This window comes from Vulpes lagopus, chromosome 19 (assembly GCF_018345385.1).
Source record: "Vulpes lagopus strain Blue_001 chromosome 19, ASM1834538v1, whole genome shotgun sequence".
Classification (NCBI taxonomy): domain Eukaryota; kingdom Metazoa; phylum Chordata; class Mammalia; order Carnivora; family Canidae; genus Vulpes; species Vulpes lagopus.
This window is the reverse complement of record NC_054842.1, coordinates 20,122,828-20,134,959: the sequence shown is the minus strand read 5'-3', so window position 1 is coordinate 20,134,959 and position 12,132 is coordinate 20,122,828. Positions and strand designations below refer to the sequence as shown.

At 36.8% G+C, this 12,132-nt stretch overlaps 1 protein-coding gene across 20 annotated transcripts in view; it reads right to left on the bottom strand.

Annotated features, from left to right (window-relative positions):
- THRB (thyroid hormone receptor beta) overlaps positions 1 to 12,132 on the bottom strand; it is a 372,691-nt gene that overhangs the window by 150,686 nt on the left and 209,873 nt on the right. The window contains exon 4 of one of the 20 annotated variants that reach the window (XM_041734411.1): positions 10,457 to 10,638. The exons of the other annotated variants lie outside the window; for them this stretch is intronic. The gene's annotated coding sequence lies outside the window, so the exon portion shown is untranslated. The remainder of the gene's footprint in view (positions 1 to 10,456; positions 10,639 to 12,132) is intronic. 20 annotated transcript variants of the gene reach the window in all.

Below are 12,132 nucleotides of genomic sequence, written 5' to 3'. Positions count from 1 at the left end.
CTTATTGGCTCTTAATTTAGAAGCTACTTTCCCACAACTTCTATTTAGTTCATTTTCAAATCTATCCATTTTATTCTTATCATAGTATCATTTTTTATGGCATTTATTCCTTATTCTGACTCTAATTATTTTACTCATTCCTACTTGTATATAGTCTTTCCAATTGTTCCCATCATATAAAGTTCTCATGGTGGTAATACTTCTTTTACAGTATCTGATGACTCTCACTTGTGGTATTTGCTTTTACTGTGATACTTCTGGAAACCTGTTATTTATCTTTTAGTGTCTTCCTTCATTTCTGGTTCCTGGTAACTTCCAGTGGTGTGCTAGTATCAGCTGTACATTAACAACTTTTTGTTATGGTTTACTTAGCTTGTCTAGAGTTTTGTGATGTGAAAGTTTCCATGTTAGCTAACTCTACCAGGTTTCTAGGACCAGAAGCAATGCAGACACAGGGAAAGTGAAGGACTCCATGAAAATCTGCTTTTTGCTCCTTTTCCTGCTTCTATTCTTGTGAAGACCTGTACTCCCTCTCCACTTTATACATGCCTTGTAATCAAATAGCTTATGGCATCCATGGAAGGGACAAGGAGTTAATGATTTCTCTGGAGTAGATCTCATCTAAGGAAGGATAGGTGACAATGACCAGAAGAAGCTCTCATCATATCTGTATTTCAGACCACTGGGCATTAGGCATCTTGATTTCAAGGCTCTCTGGCTCCAAGGAATAACACCTGGACCCTTGTCTTTGTTCTAACCAGCTCCTGGGTACCTGAGGGACATGTATACCAAACTACCATCCTCAGTAAAACTCCCCAGACCCCCAACAAAGATGAGACTCATGCTTCTTTCCTTTCTGAGTCTCCAGACATTCCGTCTGCATCTGCTGTCTCTATATCTTCCAAAAAACTCTGCTCTCACTTTCTGCTGGCTCGTGTTTGACTTCGTCCTACAAAAAGCCAAGGACCCTCCTGGTTGGTCCTGAAGGACTCCCTCTGAGTCCTTGGAACCAGCCTGTCAGCAACAATGCTGTATGTTCAATATTAAGAAAACTTAAAAATGTTTGTATGTATTATAATTCTTGAGTTGGTCAATTTTGCTGTTTTTACATTCTTATTTTATGTTTTCTTTCTTAATCCTCCTCTCTACTTTTTATGTATTTACCTCCTTTCCATCTCTTACATTCTGTTCTCTATTGCTTTCCCTCTGCTAGACAAGTTTATCAGAGGATTTCTGTGGAAGCAATCATCCTGTTCCATGAACAGTATTTTAAAGGATACTTAGTTTTTAGATGTAGGCAAGCACAGATTCCTTGAAAGGAGATAGTTTTTATTAGACATTAAATATTAATTATTAGAAAGTATTTTGTGTACTTATATAGTTATGATTAGAGACAAATTATTTTTGCCTATGTACTGAAGCTAGTGATGTGTTTTAGATGTTTGTGTTTAGAGTGTGCTGAATCAAAGGTTGGCAACTTTTTCTACAAAGGGTCAGACAGTAAATATTTTAGGCTTTGCAGGCCATACAGTCCCCATGACAGCTATCCAAATCTGCCATTATAGTGTGAAAACAGCCATAGACAATATGTAATAATCCCTTGCCTTTATGGTCTTATCTCAAACATCAGCCTTAACAGAATACTTAAAAGCCTCTTTTCACTTTAAAGATTCAGCCTCTTCTTTTTAAATTGGATTTTAGATCCCCAAAGCACCTACACCAATTTCTAACACATACCAGGGTACTCAACGCATTTGTTAAATGAATGAATTGATGATTTATGGTTTTAATTACACTTGACTTCTATGGCAGTATTTTCTTACTCTGGTTTGTTCATATGCCAAGTCTTTGCTTAAAATAAATTAGGTTGCATAATAGAAATTCTGTAATTCTTTTTCTGGTGGTGACTGGCAAAACTAACTAAAAGCTCCATTATTTAAGACATGACACAGTACAAGAAAACAATTAGACTATTAAAATCCCACAGATCTATTTCAGAACGAGCCATTTTAATAATGAGGTAAGAAAATAATAGCAAGTTGAAAAGACTGTTAGCTGAGATGAACTGCTCTTGACTTTATGGGTACCTTTATTGTCATAAGCAGAGGCAAAAGATGGAAAACACTCAGCAGAAAAAAATAAATTACAGTAATTGGAATTGCTTGTTGTTGGGTGTCAGTTACCTTTACATTGCATGTGACTCTAATGTGGCTGGAGGAGGGCAGAGTGGTACAGTGGATGATATATGGGTCAGATGGATCTGGATTACAATCTCCACTTTGCCACTTACTGTGGTATAAACTTAGAAAGTTATTGAAAATTTTTGAATTCCAATTCCCTCAATTCTAAGATGGCAGCGGGGGGCAGTGACACCAATAAGTGCGTTAGATGAGTAATATTTATTGTATAGTACCTGGCAAATATTAAACACTAAGTGAGAGCCATTATGATTACAATGGTCAGAGGGTTGTTACGTTTTGAAGGTAACGGCTACTTACTAATAATTGAGCTCTATAATCTTTGGATGGATGGGATCATGGGCCATTTAAAATTTTACTATATACTGTAGTTGGTATGTGCCTGTAGAATTTTGTCTTAGTTCTGAAAAAGATTGCCAATAATTTATGATGTGCTAACATGTTGTCTTAGAAGATACTGCCTTTCTTTTAGTTGGGGATAATTTTTTTCCTGGCAAAGAAGTTTTGCTCATTTAATCACACTTATCAAAACCATACCCATATGAGTCAAGGGAAGAGAACCAATTTAACTTCCTTTCTAGAAGTTACACTGGTTTCCTTTTGCCATCACATTTCGTCCAGCTGTAGTCATATTTTGTTGCCACCATGAAAATCAATTCAGATCCTTGGTTGCTAAGCAATTTCTTTTTAAAAATTCACTGTATTTTATTTTACTGAATTATTTTATTTCCACTGAATATCTTCCTGTATTCATGGTCTTTTTTTCTATTAAGGTTCATTGACCTTTCACCTATTTTTTTGACCATTTGGATCCAAAATAGCAAAGAAAATGAAATCTTTTGTCTTTAAAACATAATCATTAGTATCAAATACTTATTTCTGTTGACTCAGGAGTTTCAGATGATTCAATATATGACATTAGTATCTGGAACTTTCTTATTCAAATTCTGTTTACAACTGAATAACCAGTGGGAAGAACTATATATAAGAACTATATATATGTATATATATATATAATACATATAAGAACTATATATGTGTATATATATCTGTGTATATATATCATATATATGATATATATAAAATATATATGATATATATATCTTTTTTTTATAGAAAGATGTAACAGACTGCTCTGAATTGAGCACACACACATACACACACACACCCCAAAACTCAACTCTCTATATCCATGAGCTGTCAGTGTATTTGCATGGGTTGCTAACTTGCAAATCTTTCATTTATGTAACAAATATTGAGCACCTATACTGCGTCAGGCACTCTGTTAAGTGCTTGGGAGATATCAGTCAACAAAACCAACATCCCTGCCCCACAGAGCACATTCTAGTAGGTGACTATTTAGAAATCTCTTCAATAACACTCAAGTACACACAAATTAATATATCTCATCCCCACAAGGTTATGGTTCTAAGTAGAGAATTAAGTGAAGAAATTATATTATCAGAGGCCAAAAACACACTCCATGTGTCATCATTTCCATCAGTGATAGAATGCTCCCTGCTTCATGGTAAAATGAGAAGAAAAAGGACAATACTATATAATATATACATGCATAATTCCTTATTTGTAATTTCAAAATATAAAACTGTCAGAAACTAAAAGTTTTTTAATAACCTATTTGGTGGTAAAAACTGACCTGATTTCATATGGGTGTTCAGCATTTACTGAATCAACTTAGTGTGAATATTTTTATGTGTATATATTTATTTATATACAGTGTGAATATTTCTCTGCAGAAATATTAATGTGCTTCATATGGTTTGAGATATTCCTTCAGATGCTATAATACTACTTCCATATCTTCTAGAACCCCATATCCTCCAAAAAATCTGAATTCTGGGACTGGTCTAATAAGGATTTTGGATAAAGGACTGTTGACCTTCATGTATATGTCTTTGTAAGGTTGCCAATCATATTTTCTTGGTAAGGCCTATCCCTTCTTTCTGCTACAGTCTTTTTTGCTTGTAGGGGTATTAAAATATTCTTTTATTTGGTGATAGTAGGTAGTAAATGTTTGTTCTGTTTTCAGATATCTTTGTTTTGCAAAATAGAAAAGCTAGCAGTTCTCTATTTCTTTTTAAACAAGATGCTCAGCTGTGAAATGTGAAATTTTGGGTGAGACTGACCTAGTCTAGGAAGCCTGCTTGCTGGTCACATTCCACACTCAATCCACCGGCCCTATTATTTAATTATTATAGTTCTTTAAATCAACCCACTTAAAAGCCTGAAATAAACTTCTTTTCAAAGCAAATATTTTATCACCACTGTAAATGAAAAAACCAGTACTATTTGTCATAAACAAGAGGTCACTAACCAAACAATATCCCTTGGCCCACCAAAAAATACCTGGGGATCTAACCCATGATCCTATCCTTGAAATGGATCAGATAGAAAGCATTTTAGGTTTCTTTCTATCTGATCATTCACTTTCATTTCTCTCAAGACAATTTAAATTTCCTTTTGTTCTGACTTGAAAGGATAAATCATCAACCTCCTTCCAACTATTCCATGTATTCCACAATGATAATCAAATCACATCTTGAATTTTTCCCATTTGGGTGGTTGTGGTTATACTTTGATCTCAACTTCTCCAATGTAGCCTTGGCTTTCTTTCCCCTTATAAGGGTATAGCCTACTGCTTCTCAAATTTGAACATGCACTCTAATCCCTTGGGCACCCTGATAAATGCAGATTTTGATTTTGGAGGTTTGGACTGGACTGTGAGATTTGCATATCTTGCAAGCTGCCAGGTGATGCTGATGCTGCTGGTCTCAGGATCACACTTTGAGTGGCAATAGGGTCTTTGGCAAAGAGTGTCAGGACTGCCTGGAGGGGTGGGATGGATTAGATTATCATTCTTCTTTGCCCTTTAATTTCAAGGAGTGCTTTCCTAAGAGTGATTGGGAGAGGACAGCCTTAAGTTATTTTTATTTCCATTCAGTAATTGGGTTTTCCCAATCTCTAATTCTCTGCATCTGATGGTACTTACAGAGGCTTAATGGTATATGCTACATTGAAATACTGTTTATAAGGACTTAAATTATACAATGTTCAGAGCAAAAACCAAAGGGATAAACAGTTAAGGTTACCTGGGGAAGCAAATTAGTGTTAGCTATTTTAAAGTTCCTATGGATTCATTTGTGTTCTCTTTGTTTGTGGGTTATATACAGGCATAATATTATCTTTTTATAAAAAAAAACTACCTCAAGAAACCAGGAATGAATGTATGCATAAATAATTTGTAAAGCCTTTGTAATGATCAGTTTTGATGACTCATTCCTTCTGTTTCCTTTTCCTTACATTCTTTCCAATTTATCTATTTCTCTTCTATTATTATTACGATTACAAGCATTTATATCCTATTTGTGACATACAAAGCAGTCGACATTCACAGGGCACCTGCCTTGAGAAAATGAAGCAAAAATTCATCATATTTAGTTCAGTGCAAAAATACCAGATTGTTGCTGTCCCGGTTAGTGGTTATTGGTTAATTCAAAGTTAAAAATCAGTGCTCGCTTTTTTTTTTGTTTTGTTTTTTGCTTTTTATTATTCAGTGCGCGCTTTGGCAGCACATATACAAAGTTAAGAATCACTAAGCCAGACAGAAGACTGTTCTGGCAGCCAAGATTCCACTCAAATATCCTATATTATTTGCTTTTCCATTTATTTTTCTCTGAAAGAGAAGGTTCTTATGCTCTTTGTTTGATTAGCCCTATACTTATATAAAGTACAGAACACTTAACCTCTCTCTATATGTGTGTGTATATATATATGTATATATATGTGTGTGTGTGTTTATTATTATATACACACACACATATATATTAGAATTTGGGCTTCAATATATTATTTTTTTGAGATTTTATTTATTTATGAGAGACACAGAGGGAGAGGCAGAGACATAGGCAGAGGGAGAAGCAGGCTCCCTGTGGGGAGCCCAATGCGGGACTCAATCTCAGGACCCTGTGATTACAACCTGAGTCAAAGGCAGATGCTCAACCACTGAGCCATCCAAGTGCCCCCATCAATCTATTTTTTCTTTAGCTATCCACTTATTTGTTGTTTGTAGAGAAAAGTGAGAGAGAAAGCAACTTAGCAAGTAAGCTTGGGCTCTGGATTCACGCTGTAGCTTTTTCACTTAGTGGAGCATCTCTTTGAGCTGTTTACTCATCTGTGAGAGCAGAGCACCTACGTTATTGTGGGAGAATGAAATGATGTAATTCCTCCAAAGCACTTGACAACCAGCCCAGTTCATTGAGTTCAATAAAATGATTAATCTAATATCCCATGGGAACAGATGCTATCGTTCCTCCTGTATGCTCTGGGGCTTTCTTTTAAGGGAAGTTTGTGTCATTGTAGAATCAGATTTGGGGAACAAATGGATTTTTAAGGGACAGAGTTGTTTTTCTTTAATTTAATTTTCTCAATTTATATTAAATAATAGTGCAATTCTGGGTTAAGTCACTTAACCTCTTTATTTATTTATTTATATTTTCTAATTCTTTTAAAAGATTTTACTTATTTATTAGAGAGAAAGAGAGAGAGAGAAAGTGAACTCGAGCATAAGCAAGGGGAGGGGCAGAGGGAGAGGGAAAAGCAGGCTCCTTGCTGAGCAGGGAGCCTGATGTGGGGCTTGATCCCAGGACCCTGAGATCATGACCTGAGCTGAAGGCAGATGCTTAACCAACTGAGCCACCCAGGTGCCCCCAGCCTCTTTTGGTTTAACTTTTTTCCTGTCTATAAAGTGAAGGTATTGGACTAGATGATCTATAATGAGTATATTTTGCATTGTGACACTCCCCCCTCCACATACCCTAAATCAAGTTTCATGAAAGACTATTTAATCTTCCTATGAAAGATTTATTACACAGCTTCTGTTCTAATCTATTGTTTTTCATGAAAAAAAAAAGTACTGGATATGACCCACTTAATTCATTTCATGCTTACTACTTGTTACAACTTGCAGTGTGAAAACCCTGGAGAAGATCATCTCCATGATTTTGCCAGCAGGAACAATCTCCAATTCCAGCGGGTTGTGACTGGAACTCTTTTGAGTTGAGGCTAAAGAAGCCTCAACTCCAATATTCTTGAACCTGAATTTTAGTGCCAGCTTGACTTTCAGTTCAAAGCACTGTTTTTCTGCCCTCACATAATGTGCTGTTTATGGATTTGTAAACCAGGAGTCTAAGTGATACACTTTTATCAGAGCCTGTGAGTTCTTCCCAAGTCTGGTCCTCTGTTTTGCCCCGCACTTTCCTGGCACTTGGTTCCTGGCTGGCACTTCCTCTTCCAAATATTTCTGAAACCAGAAGTTTGCATCTTGAGTTTCTCAACAAACATAAATGTTTATTTGGAAAAGGAATATAGAAAGGAACACGTAACAGTCTTTTTAAATTCACATAAGGATAAATAAAATGTTACGGTATAGCCTTAGACAGCTAAAGTAATTTAAACATTATGTTGAAAAACTGCCCTGGCAGTTTACCAAGAGCATTAATCATCACCTCTTACTTTATGAAACTTTGAAAATTGACCACCACCACTGATCTCACTTTCTTAATCTATGAATGAAGAAGCTGAAATGGATAATTTCTGAGGACACTATGGCTTTTAAAAACACTGTTCTATTTCGAAAGTCCAGCCTGCTGTTAGGCACCTTTGCTGCTACTTTACCTGCTGCTGAAAACTTTACTGTCTGATGGGTTTTCTCTTATGAGGGAGAAGAAGTCAAGGAAAAAGAAACTGCCAATGATTCCGAGGGTCTTGTTTTACGGATGTCATCATGTCACACTGCTTTTTGGGTCATGTTTGTATTTCTCATTTGGCTCTGTCTTGAGCAGGATGGAAATGTGCATTCTTGAGAGTAACCTAACTCTGTGACTGACTATGGTGGGCTTTCTTTTCTGTCCCCATTTTTGGACTTTAGGGGTTGCCTAGGAGAAGACAATGACCTGCAGTGGCTCTCAACCTTTGGTGTGCAGCTTGCTGAACCACCTGGGGACTTGAAAACAGAACTCAAAAGACTGGGCTATGCCCTTTGAGCCTCTGATTCACTAGGTCTCGCTGGACCTCCTGCAACCCTCTACATTTTGAAAATGCTCTCCCCAGGTGATCTGATATATATCAGAGGCTGAATAACTACTGGACTTAGTCACATCAATGGGCTTTGTACTCACCCCTAAACTGCCACTTCCCCAGGAACTGAAATGTCCAGGGACTGCAAGAGAAGAAAGGAACCTGGGAAACCTCTCTATATTCTTCTATTTCTTTTGTTAACCTCCTTTTCATGCTCTTATAGACAGCCTTCTGAGTTAAGCTGCTATCATACTTGGAGACTGAAGATCAACAAATCCAACTGTCTTTATTGCATATGACTTCTCTAAGGAGTAACTGTTTTTGGCAGTTTCAAAACTATTCTCCCAAATGTTGCTGGTTAGCATATAATAATTGATACAGGCATACCTGGGAGATATTATGGGTTTGGTCCCAGATCAAGGCAACAAAGTGAAGATCATAATAAAGTGAGTCAATTTTTTTTTGTGTCTTGGTGGATATAAAAGTCATGTTTACACTATACTATAGTCCACTAAGTGTGCAATAGAGTTATTGTCTAAAAATCAATGTATATACCTTAATTAAAAATACTTTATTGCTAAAAAGTACTAACCATCATCTGAACTTTCAGTAAGTCATGATCTTTTTGCTGGTGGAGGGTCTTGCCTCTGTGTTGATGGCTGGACACTGATCAGGGAGATGGTTATGGAAGGTTAGGAGGGCTGTGGCAATTTCTTAAAATAAGAAAAATGAAGTTTGCTGCAGCAAGTGACTCTTGTACAAAGGGTTTTTCTGTAGCTTGTGATGTCATTTAAGAGTGTTTTGCCCACAGCAGAACTTCTTTTCAAAACTGGAGTCAGTCCTCTCAAACCCTGTTGCTGCTTTATCAACTAAGTTTATATGCTATTTTAAATCCTTTGTTGTCATTTAACCATCTTTACAGCATCTTCACCAGGAGTAGATTGCATCTCAAGAAACTACTTTCTTTGCTCATTCATAAGAAGCAACTCCTCTCCTCTTCAAGTTTTATCATGAGATCGAAGCAATTCAGTCCCATCTTCAGGCCCCACTTCTAATTCTGGCTCTCTTGTTGTTTCCACCATATCTGCAGTGACTTTCTCCACTGAAGTTCTAAACCTTCAGTTTGTAAAACACTCATATCTGTGAAGTTCAGTAAAGTGGAGTGCAAGAAAACATGGTGTGCCTGTATTCACATTGTACAATGGGTTGCTGAATAAACTTTTAGATAATTCATCTGAAAGCTTTCATCATTAGCTTTAAATAATCAAGTCAATTATTCATTCATTTATCCTGTATTAAAGACTGAATGCATTTGCTAGACATTGAAGTACTTCAAATAGAGCACTGATTAACAGCCTGAGATCAAAGTCTCCCTTGGTTCAAATCCAGCTCCATCATTTATCAGTTTTTTGATCTGGAACATAGTATCTGACTCAGTAAATCTCAATTTTCTTTTCTGCAAATGGGAATAATGATAGGATCTGCATTTTGGGTGGTGGTATGAAAAAAAATGAACTTAAAAACACTTATAACAGTGCCTAGGACATGATGGATAAGATTAAGGGAAAGATGGATAAGATTAGATGATTTAGAGTATAGAATTAAGGAGCCAAACACCAATTAATAGGTGAAGTAAATGTGTAGAGAACACTTGAGTGGATCCAGTGTCTACTGTGGGTAGGGTGGGAAGTGGGGAGGGAGAAGTGTGTGCTTGGGGAAGCCTGAATGATTTGATGCTGAAGTAAAGTTCTGAAGAAAGATCAATAATCAAGCATACTTTAAAAAAATTCATTCTTGGGGCACCTGGGTGGCTCAGTCAGTTAAGTATCGGCCTTTGGCTCAGGTCATGATCCTGGGGTCCTGGGATAGAAAGCCCTGCGTTGGGCTTCCTGCTCATCAGTGAATCTGCTTCTCCCTCTGTCATTCCCCCTGCTCATGCTCTCTTTTTCTCTCTCCCTCTCAAATAAATAAAATCTTTAAAAAACTTTGTTCTTGTTTCTTATATAATTAACTGCATGCCACTTAAAAATCATATAGATACTTAGAAACTAAATATATTTAAAACGTTTAAGCTTTTAGTAATCACATTTTTTTTGGGGGGGGGTGTGAATTTATGAGTTCCATTGCTTCTAAGGGGAGGAGGAAAAGAAAAGAACTCACACCTGTAGTGGAAGTATCTGTCAAGAATGCTGTAAAGGAGATTCTTGTATCAGGCTTGGAGGGTAGTCCAGAGCAGTGGTTCTCAACAGGAAACAGGTGTGTCCTTCTCCACCTTCCCAGGGACATTTGGCAATGTCTGGAGACATTTTTCATTGTCATGATCGGAGATGGGTGCTACTGGCATCTGGTGGGCAGAAGCCAGAGATGCTGCTAAACATTTAACAATACACAGGACAGCCCCTCACAACAAAGAATGATCTGGATCAAAATGTTTAGAGTGCCAACCTGTCAGTGATTCTCAAACTATAGTACACCAGAATCGCTTGGAGAGTTGTTAAAACCCGCATTGCTAGGCCCCACACCCAGAACTTCTGATTCAGTAGGTCTGGGGTAGGACCCAAGAATTTGTATCTCTAAGTTCCTAGGTAATGCTGATGCTGCTGGTTTGGGGCTCTACTCTGAGAACCACTGGTCTATATAATCTCTATATTCATTTTCAAATTTGAAATTCCAGAGAAACTTTTTTCATTTATACAAAGTTTTTTTTAAAGATTTTATTTATTTATTAATGAAGGGGGGGGGGGGGAGAGAGAGAGAGAGAGACAGAGAGACAGAGACAGAGACACAGACAGAGAGAGAAAGAAGCAGGCTCCATGCAGGTAGCCTCACATGGGACTCGATCCCGGGTCTCTAGGATCATGCCCTGGGCTGAAGGTGGCGCTAAACTGCTGAGCCACCTGGGCTGCCCAATTTATACAAAATTTGAGTGGAAAGTTGCCAAGGTTATATTTATGTCATTTACCAACAAGCCCCAGTTTATTATAGAAATGTATAGAATTAAACTAGTTATGAAATTTTATTTTTTTATTTTTATTTTTTTTTAGTTATGAAATTTTAAAAGTAAATTATCACTGTGCTGCCCCAGATTTTCAGCTGCTGCCTCTGGATGTCTTTTTCCTCAATGGCTTTCTTGGCCAAAAGTAATGTCACATTTCAGTTCTAGATATAAAGAATTACTAGTACTTTCTCTAAAATTCAAGTCTGTTACAATAAATAAGTCCTTTGACATTTGCCAAATAATCAATGTTCTCAAGTAGCAGCATCATTAATAATCATTCATTTGCCAATAACCATGCTATGATACTTACACCATGTATGTATATATTTTTATTAAGCTTGATTTTTCCGAGTAGGCGGAAGGCTCATTCCATTCTTCTCATTTTAAGAGGAGTTTAGGGATTTAAGGCTGCTTAAAGGAATCCATATTGATGTTGGAACACAGAGGATAGGCAGAAAAATTAAAGGGACCAGACTTACAGGGCATAAATTAGAAAAGATTTGTAATGCCTTGCAAGTACACTTATTCAGTCTCTTACTAACTCATTATGTTTTTATTCGATAAACCATACGAAGCATATAAAAGCTGTTGTGGTGTCTGGCTAATTTCCATTTCAGAACTGACAGAAGCAGCTATGAAGTATATACTATAAAGAAACTGGACAAGAGAAATGAGAAATCATTTGAACACCATTAAAATTGTTAAGATTTACTAAAAGAGCTTGTGTAATGTATAAAAAATCAAGCAGATTTCATTCTATTAGCAAAGTCCGAGTCCATCTTGCCCAAAGGCAGAGAATTAGAAGACTTAGCATCTGAGCCCTGCTCAACATATCCCCCA